We start from the raw sequence: 10,501 nt of genomic DNA on the forward strand, positions 1-10,501 counted from the left end.
TGCTGTTAATACTGCTTATTTTGTTATATTACACAGCCTTATGCTGGTTTACTGTTTGCACATTGAGAGCCGATGTACCAGAGTCAAATTCCTCGTGTGTCCATCACACCTGGCCAATAAAACTGATTCTGATTCTGACAACACTGAATGGGACCTATTCAATCATGTACAAATCACGGGTCAAAAGGAGGGCGGAGAGGATCACTGCAGACCCCTCACACCCCAGACACAATCTGTTTGAACTCCTCCCCTCTGGATGGCGTTACAGGTCACTGTGCTCCAAGACAACCAGGCACAGGGACAGTTTCTTCCCCCAGGCTGTCGCTCTGATGAACACTTAACCCACGACAGTATGACTGGACAATAACTCTCAGTGCAATACCTGTAAATATACCTCTTACAGATTATACAGACTATTGGAGGTGCAAGATACCTGAGCGTTGAAGGGCTAACCAGTTCTTACTACCGTGCTAACTCTGAGAGACGAGGCAGTCCAAGTAACTACAAAACAGTGCTGATTGCACTGTTTGTTGATGTTAATACTGCTATTTTGTTACATTACACAGCCTTATGCTGGTTTACTGTTTTGCACACTGAGAGCCGATGTACCTGAGTCAAATTCCTCGTGTGTCCGTCACACCTGGCCAATGAAGCTGATTCTGATTCTGATTCTGATCAGTGTTATGCCCAGAATCATAGCTGTATAAGTGAACCCGCTTTAAATTACTTAAACTTACACTTTATAATTGACTGTTCATATTAATTTCTGTGAGTGAGGCATAATATTATACTGCATTATATTGAAAGGACAAAGAATAGGTCTTTTCAAAGGAAGATTTACTAATAGATGCTGTGTGTCTGCTGATATTGGCTCCACACCAAATGAATTGACATAAATAGACATGAGTTATACGGGACTGACAAAAAAAAAGCCTCCTCCAGTGATAGTCAAGTGCTATCTCCCATTGTCAGTATATCTAATGTTCTATGTCTATTAAAATAACCATGTAAGGAGCTTGCAACATGACTTTAGGTGTCCTTGAAAGTTACTCAGTACACAATTTAGTAAGTATAAAGTAACCCACAAAAAATCAAAATACTGTATTTGCAAGCTATTACAGTCAAATGTTCTCTCTTGCAGTGACTGATCTAAAACCTTCATCCTCTTTATATTGACGTGAAGGGAAAGTGACTACATTTTGAATAATTACCTCTCCCTCTCATTATTATCAATATAATGTGGATGCTCCATTCATGATTATTTCATCTCTGGCTTGGCCACATTCTGGGCTGCATAAACTGTATTAATGTCAATAATAAGAGAAAAACTACTTTTCTTTTGGAGAAGAAAAGTGTTTTCAAGGCTCTGAATAAGAATGATGTACTTCATTTGAGTATTACATATGAAAAGAGCTGATTCAAAAGTTCTCTAAATGAATGATGCCCAGCTGCACAAGAAGCCTCTCCTGGGATGAAATGGCATGACAGCCAGGTTAGAGTCTCAAGGGTTCTTTCATTTCCCTACCTAAGTCTAATGGTAACAAAGATTACAATGTGCTTGCAAGGCTGAGTGAGCTTCAATGCCACAGGAGGCTTACAGCCACTGGTATCATGACGGGGCAAATGGTTATCTCCATTTAAAAGGACATTATGCGAATAGCCCTGTGAATAAAATGGCCTTAAAGAAATGTCTTTGAGTCATGTCCTGCTGTGTTTTTAAAGGACATCTGTAAATGGCAAAGTGCCTTGTTTTGTAGACACAAACATCTTTATTCCCAAATAATAAAAAGGTAACATGGTTAGAACAACTGAAAGCAGCAAATTTGGAAAATATCCACTGCATGTTTTTGTTTCTGAGAGAATTACAGTTCAAATAAAGTTATTTTTTGTTACTTTGCTGATGTGTGACCTTGGAGATTGAAGTCCAAGACAGAAATATAAAGATGCCTCCTCCATTGTCCCAAGTGTAGGAGTCTAAGGCTTTGGGCTGTTTTCTGGCTTTCTGCCATTGTCGCTGTAATGGTGCATCTGCCACCTGAGATATTCCACACGACATTTATCGTGGGGAGGACATTGACAGATGTTTCAAAAAAGCTTTGTGACACGGCCAAGAAAGGCCCCTCGTCACATTAGATAAGGCAGGGGACTATTATATTAACCTGCATGCGGCGCTGCCATGTTGAAAAGCACACATAGAACCAGGCAGTGCACATCTTGCCTTGCCTGCAAGTGCCTAACAGCACATGGTGCCCTGACAAGGAAGGAAAAGAACGAACAGCTTGACAAAATGTTCATTGCCATATGCATTCATGTGTTTACATGGATAGGTTAGCTGTTACTCTCCCACTAACTTGTGTGCTACAGGCTGGAGTCTCTGAAGTGTGGATGAAGAGCATGTATAAGCTTGATGATGCATGTTTTCCTTGCAGTGTTTATAATATACGGTAGTTGAATCAAATTATATATTAGATACTTCTCTATGCGGTCATTCTACAGGAATCGAGGAAGGTATTATTAAAAGCCATAACAAATATCATCAGTGCTCCTGGAAACTTTGATAATGTATACAAATCTATTAGTACTTTTTTGTGCAAGTACCTGGATAGTGGCACAGTGAAATAGTGTGTTGTGGCAGCATAGGTAGTACTCTCAAATTACTGTATAGTGCACTATATTTACTGTTTGCCATTTTATATGAGTGCAAAACCCTCAGAGGTTTTTTCCATGGCATGTACAGTATTATCTTCCAAGAATCCCACAATGCAATGTGTCACATGTTATATATGTGAAAATTACAGTTAACTGTGATGACAATAAAGCTGTCTTTTCACTGCCACCAGAAACCTTCCTGTACTCAGGCCAGCTGGTTGGCTATTGGCCCGGCTGCTTGGCCTGAATGCATGTTTGTACATTGCACAGTGTGAGCATACATTGCTCTTGCAGACTACATCTTGGTGTCCTCTTTGGAGCCACCAGGACATACATCAACAGTAGGCATGCTGTAATAACATGGACACAAAGAGAAAAGCTTGACCACTTCCTATTCAGGGTTAAGTCACATTGGATTGTACTCAGCTCTCTCAAAGTTTGCAACTAGCCAGTGATAAAAATGTAACAGTTTACTAAAATTAAAATGTAGGCTAAAACACAGTGCAAATGTGCTTTGCCTCCACAAGCAAATCAAGTGGTTACAGTGATTACATTTAAATGAAATGATTTCTTGTAAATGCTGGTGTGGCCAAGCACTGAGTGTGAATCAAGCAATCCATCACACTCAACAGTAAGTCTCCATTATTGTTCAGTTAAAATTACCCTGATTTGAAAATATATTCCCTGCATTACATCACAAAGATAATATAAACAAAGGCTGATGTTACTTTGTCAGATTGTTTTGTTGAGTAGTATTTTTGTTTGTTTGTTTTTTTTAATTAAAATTCATTACAGGGCCCAACCTCCAGTCCCCACAAGTAACCCTGTTTGATTTGCTTTTGTTTTCCGATCCCAATCTTTTCTGCTCCATCTCACCTCACCTGATTTACCCTGGTCTTAATCATCACTTATTGTTTTTACCCGTCCCTTGTTATTACCTCGTTTGCCTGTGTACTTATACTCCTACCTTCCCTCAGCCAGATGTTGGTTCATACTGCTACGTATCCAGTCTTGTTGTGGAGACTCCTCTAGATTCACCTGGCTCATCTCCTGAATCTGAACCTGAGATCCTGAACTACCCTCGCAAAGCTTACTAACCGAGCTGTCTACTCTGAATTCTCCTGTCTGCCTGCGACACTGTCATCTATTCTTCACCGACTACTCACCTCGCTCTTCTTGTCTACTCACCTGCAATGCCAACAAAGATTTAAGAGTCAAGACTCGAGATTTTTATTTGCCATTCATACATAAACAGACAGTCTAGGTATATAGGAATTCTTGTGCAGCTCTGCTTTGGAGTCAGGTAAGGGGTCAAAAGCCAGAAAGAACACTTAGTCTTAAAATAAAAAAGTTATATAAAGAAGTATTGTCACCTGCAGTGTCTACTGTGATTCCTTCTGCCTGCCAGCCATGTTGTCATCTGTTCTTCACCGACTACTCGCCTCAATCCGCCTGTCAACTTACCTGGGACACCGACAAGGTGCCTGCTAGCCTGGCTCACTCACCTGTATGCTACAGTCCTCTGGTCCTCCTGGTGCCTGCCATCCAGCCTCACTCACCTGTACGCCACTGCTCTCTGATTCCCTGACTCCTGCTATCAAGCTTCCACAACCTGCACACCAAGGTCCCCCCAGTCCAACTGGTTCCTGCCCGACCTGCTTGCCGCTCTTCGCTGCCCTTTCCGTCTGTCCTGTCCAGAACCAACTCCACCTACCTGTCTCGTCCTGCTCGGCCTCTGTCCCCTTTCTCCTCCACCCAGTTAACTCATTCTTTCAGTACAATAAACTCCTTTCTTGTTTCACTCCCTGGTAGTCTGCATCTTTGTGTCCAACCTCTCATGCCTCACCTCACTGCAACAGACCCTGGTGACTGCAAAGCTTGTGTGCTCCCAGGTTTTAGTCCCCGCAAGTACAGAAAGTATAGGCCACACAAACACACACACACACACTCACAATCATTACTAATAAAGGAACACATACACTTGTATATGTAGTTCACGTACACTTTCTACCAGATTACAGTTCAGTTCAGCAGACAAACAGATCAGTTGTGTGTCCACTCAGGCTGACTTCATTTCTGGCAGTGAATGTTCAGGTGGTGTGAGAGTTGCTGAAGGTGTGTCAAAGTAAAACTAATCAATTTGTCTTTATTTCCTGACATTGCCTCTGTCTACCCCACAGTCACCCTCCAACTAAGAGGCACTGAAGAGTCAAAAACTATCCAGAAATGCAGCAAACTGCACCCCAGGCACAATGTACCAGGAGAGTGCTGGGTGCTGATCGGGAGGCAAAGCCAAGGCTCATCACGAGTTTTACTTCAGTGTTTACCAACAGCTCTACCTGACCTTTACAGGCAGCTGTCTCTATTGATTATATGCATACAGCCTGTCACACTGTTAAAACCCTGTTTTGTTCCAAGGTGTTCAGCATGCCAGCTAGTATTTCTCTCCAAGAAAGAGCCCTGCATGTATGTGCAAGAGGATGGTGAGGCAATGGAAGCCAAAGATCAGAATAACGTTACTAGTGTTTCAAAATGTTTGGCAGCAAAAGTGTGTCGTTTAAAGCACTCCTGTTTTACATTCCCGCAAACAGTTTCTTTTCAGATTGGAATCATATAGTCTTATTTCTTTTTCTCATTTCCCTGTGGGATAGAGACTTATTTAGTATTTTCTTTTTTTTCTAATATTTCAGATTATACAATATTTTAATATGTGGAAAATTAAAGCAATGGTTTTTTTTCCATGTGCAAATACAACAAAATCACTTCTTCCCTGGCAGAAAATAACTACTGATGACAGGAAAACCTCATTATTCTATATTGTAACAGTGACATACTATATATGTCACACAGCTATATGGGTTAATATGATGAATTATGAATAAAATGAAAGAAAAAGGAAATGAGATAATAACCCAGTCTTTAGTTAATGTTTCTGTTTTCCTAATTAGATAGCAGAATTGCCATTGTATGGTGTTTTTTCACAAAGTGATTGCACTTTGGCTGTGCATCTTCTGGAATGAGACAGTGTGCTACAGAAAGGATCAACAAATTGCTTCATTTGACAAATTTGAGATTTATATAGAAAAAAATTGAAAAGTTAATTTAGTCAAATAGTCGCATATGCCAAGTATGTATTTGATAAATATTGATTCATTAGTTTACTTGAATGTGGCAGTGATTATTGATAGTGACAAATCAACAGAGACAAATCTACAGTAGACAAATCTACAAAGCTTTATAGCTCCTCTCAGCTTGTTGTTTTGGTTTTATGACCCGAAATGTTACTGTTTTGGTTCTCTCATGCTTCTTCTATAGTCAGTTAGGGAATTTTGTTGTTCTATTTCATATAGGCGTAGCCCTCTAAGAGCTGTCGCTATTGGGTTTATCCCTTGCGCATGCGCAGTCCTGAAGAGATTCTTTCATGCCCTGTGCCCTGCACTGGGCTGTCCTCAATTAGGTCCACAGCAGCAGTATAACTGCCACTGTGACCTAAGCTTGCCTCCCTCTTTTTCTTCAACGGTTCTAAAGGGCATTCTCATAAGAGCACAACTATGGCTAAAGAGCAACTCTCCTCCTCCAGTGGAACTCGGCCCCGCCCTGCTGTCATCGTTTTCCCCGGCTGCGACACAGGCTTCATCCTGCCCAGCGACCTGCACCCCTGCTGCGAAGCCTGTCTTGGCGCTGAGCACGCCGAGCTGGCCCTCTCCCCCCAGGCTGCTTGCCCCTTCTGCGCTTGCCTACCGGTAGCGGAGAAGCAGCGGAGAGTGGATGCTTTCGCTGCGATGAAGGAGAATGGCCCAGACGACGGCCTCTCCTGGGCCTCTCGCGGTGACAGTCCCATGGCGGATGCCCCATTGGAGTTCCTGGAGTTCTGGGGGCCTGGGGTCCCATGGCACGCTTGCCCCCGTAGCCGGCTCCCCCGGTTCTCCGATCGACCCAATGGCCGATTTGAACACTGGTGGAGATGAGCTACCCCTGGCTGAGCAGTACGCTTCCACCGCCAGCCATCCTTCAGCACTTGGTGCCCTGCTCCACGACTTGCCAGGAATTATCGCCAAGGCAGCAGGCCGTAAAAGGCACCCCCATTCCTGCAGCTGGACACAGGAATCTCCCACGCACATTGCGCTGGGGGACACGTTCACCCCCTCCTCTTCCTCACAGTATGACACTGCTGCTCTATCTGACACAGAGCTGCCTGTGAGCCTATGTGGCCTCCCCACCCCTCACCCACTCGTCCATACAAGCGGCAGTTTCTCTCCCACACAGGAGACGAACGATGAAGCTGAACACAGGGCGCTTTTTCCCCGTCAGCCCTTTCTTCAGCGCCCTCCCATGGGTTGCGCAGAACAAACACTCGTTTCTGGCACCGGCGGAGAGGGCGCACCATTGGTTAGCGACCGTGCACGTGAGCGTGCCACACATGAACGCGCATCCCCTGACGGAGCGTTACGCGGTGAGGCAAAACCGGCTGTCCATGAACGATTGGATGGACAAGCTGATTCGCACCGGCTACACTCTTCAAGTCTCCAGGCACCCCCCTGCTTTCAGCAGCGTGCTGGAGATTGTCAAAACATCACCTGCGAGCTCCACCGCACTGGTGACAGAGCTGCAGGTGCTGTTAGCCAAATCGGTGATCTCTGTGGTCCCACCGAGACAGGAGCGCAAATGGTTTTTACTCGTGCTACTTTCTGGTTCCCAAGAGATTGGGCGAAATGAGACCCATCCTCGATCTGTCCCTCTTCAACAAATACATAATGGAGAGACCGTTTCATATGTTCACCACGAAACATGTGTTGGAGTGTGTGCGTCCCGGCGATTGGTTCACTTCCATCAAACTGAGAGACGCGTATTTTCATGTGCCTATTATTCCCAAACACAGGAAATTCCTGCGTTCCTCTTTTCAAGGTGCACATTTCCAGTACAACAGACTGCCCTTCGGCTATTCACTGGCCCCCAGCACCTTTTCGAAGTGCGTGGAAGTGGCATTAGAACCGCTAGCAGAGCAAGAATCAGAGTCCTCTTTTATTTAGACAATCTGATTCTGATGGCGTGCTCCAGACATCAAGCGGCTTATCACACAGTGATGCTGGTGCAGCATCTGGCACAACTGGGTTTTGCAGTAAATTTGGAGAAGAGTTCACCGGTGCCCTCCCAGATGCTTACTTACCTGGGAGTGCACTTAGACTCTCTCAGCATGAAGGCGAGGCTGACATCCTCCAGGCGAGAAATCCTTTCATTTCTCCTGCATCATGTTGTTCCCTACGCGAGAGTAACAGCTCTATTTGTCATGCGCTTACTGGGAACAATGTCAGCCAGCCATGTCGTAGTCCCCCTTGGTCTCCTCCATATGAGGAAGCTCCAGAGGTGGTTTGGCCATCTGCGTCTCGACCCAGTGTGCCACAAAAGGCGTGTACTCATGTTTCCTCCCTCGATCCAATCAGACTTGGAGTACTGGGGAACTCCCGGGGTGCTGACGATGGGAGTTCCCCTGGGCAGAGCCACGTCACACGTCTCGGTGTTCACAAACGTGTCTCTGCTTGGCTGGGGAGGCATGTGTCTGTCACAGGCTGTGGGAGGACGGTGGGATCACACCCCGTCTCTCCACATCAACTGCCTGGAACTAGCTACGGTGCTGAGGGGCAGACACGTCATGGTGCGCTTGGACAGCACAACAGCCATCGCATACATAAACCGGCAAGGCGGTGTATGCTCTGTCCGGCTGCTGGAAATTGCACAGGAACTCCTACTCTGGGATCATCAAAACCTGCTCTCCATCAGAGCCATGCACGTCCCCGGCGAGCAGAACTGCGCCGCGGACCTCATGTCACGAGGCGGACCCCAGCCCAGCGAGTGGAGGCTGAACCCGGCCCTAGCTCAGACACTGTGGGACAGATTCGGCTGAGCGGTGGCAGACCTGTTGCAGCACACGGGAATGCGCAGTGCCACCTCTGGTTCTCACTGTATGCCAGGGATGACCCGCCTCTAGGGGTGGATGCCTTCGCACACCACCCCCGGCCAAGGGGTCTCCTCTACGCGTTCCCCCCAGTCTGATTAATTCCACGCCTCCTCTCACGTGTGCAAGACGAGCGGCTGCGCGTCCTCATGAAAGCTCCAGAGTGCACGAGCGCAGCTTGGTTTCTGATCATGGTTCAGTTGCTGGCAAGAGACCCCTGGCAACTCCCCTGAGCAGGGAGACACACTCTCTCAGCTGGACGGTGCGATCCAGCAGTTCCCCGTGATAGGTCAGCGGCTGTGGGCCTGGCCCCTGAACGGGAACGACTGGAGAGCATAAGATTGCCTCCAGCGGTGGTGCGCACTTTTCAGTATGCAAGAGCTCAGTCAACAACGGCGTCTTATGCTGCAAAGTGATCAGCTTTTCAGCGATGGTGCATGGAGAAAGGCACAGCTCCCACCTCCTGCCCGGTGGCCGAAGTGCTGACGTTTCTACAGACCCTGGTTGAAAGAAACTTGGCTCTGTCTACCGTTAAAGCGTATGCCGCCGCCATCTCCTCATGCCATGAAGGTTTTGGCGAGAGGACCGTTTGCACACCCACTGGTAAAACGTTTTCTCAGGGGTGTGGGCAGACTGAGACCTGTAATTCGCACAACGGTGCCACAGTGGAATCTGCCTCTGATTTTACGCGCGCTCAGCTTACGCGCGCTCAGCGGGCCTCCTTTTGAGCCCATGGCACACATCTCTCTCAAACATCTCTCCCTGAAAACAGCGCTCCTCCTAGTCTTGACTTCGGCTAAGCACGTGGGCGATCTGTGTGCACTGTCTGTCTCACCGGCATGCCTCCTTATCCATGGAGATGGTAGCGTGGCCATTTTCAGACCGAACCCCACGTATGCACCTAAAATTATCTCATCCTCTTACCGATCCAGAGTTATTTCTCTGGATGGGCTCTTCCCTCCTCCTCACGGAGACGAGGCAGAGAGGAACCTCCGTGCCCTCTGCCCGGTACGCGCTTTGTCCCATTACGTATTATATGCCACGGCAGCTGTCAGGCAGACACAACAGCTGTTGGTGCATTACAGGAGCCACTCTCTTGGGCAGCCTTTAACAAAACAACAGCTGTCTCACTGGCTGTGTGAAGCTATTACACAGGCTTACATATCGGCCGGGAGCAACCCCCCGCCTGGCATCAGAGCCCATTCTACAGGAGTCATCGTGTCCTCCACTGCCCTTCTTAGAGGCATGGCTGTGGAAGATATCTGCACAGCAGCCTCCTGGGCTTCCCCTTGCCCCTTCACCCGTTTTTACCTCCAGGATACATCCAAGTTCTCACTGGCTCACTCGGTCCTGAGTGTCCCGCGCGACGGTGAGCCCCTTCCTTGTCGTGTCACGTGAATGCGCCACCAGCGCTGAGCGCTGACCCTGGGTCACTCGCTCAGGTGGTGAAATGAGCAGCCAAACTCCAAACGGTCTGATCGCTGCGCGCTGGTGCGGTGTGTGCCCTGCTACACTCACACACACACACACTCCATGTGCCCCAATGGCCATCTTTTCTGTGATGCGCCCACGGGCGTTTGTTCTTTTCGCCGCACGCTGCACAATGTAGGGATGTGTGCTCTGCTTCTTTCATACACACCCCATGCGCTCCCCATTGCACCTGTGACTCCGTGGTCATCACTACTGTGATGCGCCCACAGGCGCCTGCTTTTTGCCGCGTGCGGTTTGAGGTATGTATGTCTTATTATTCAACATGCTATCCAGCGCCCCCAAGTGTAACCCAAGCTTCTATGAGTATAGGCGTAGCCCTCTAAGCTGGCGGCCCTGCTGTCCCCACCCCCACCAGCTGAAGAAAAAGTGCTGTTTTTTTTTGGGGAGGCAAGCTTAGGTCACCGCGGC

Source organism: Monopterus albus, unplaced genomic scaffold (genome assembly GCF_001952655.1).
Source record: "Monopterus albus unplaced genomic scaffold, M_albus_1.0 scaffold186.1, whole genome shotgun sequence".
NCBI lineage: Eukaryota > Metazoa > Chordata > Actinopteri > Synbranchiformes > Synbranchidae > Monopterus > Monopterus albus.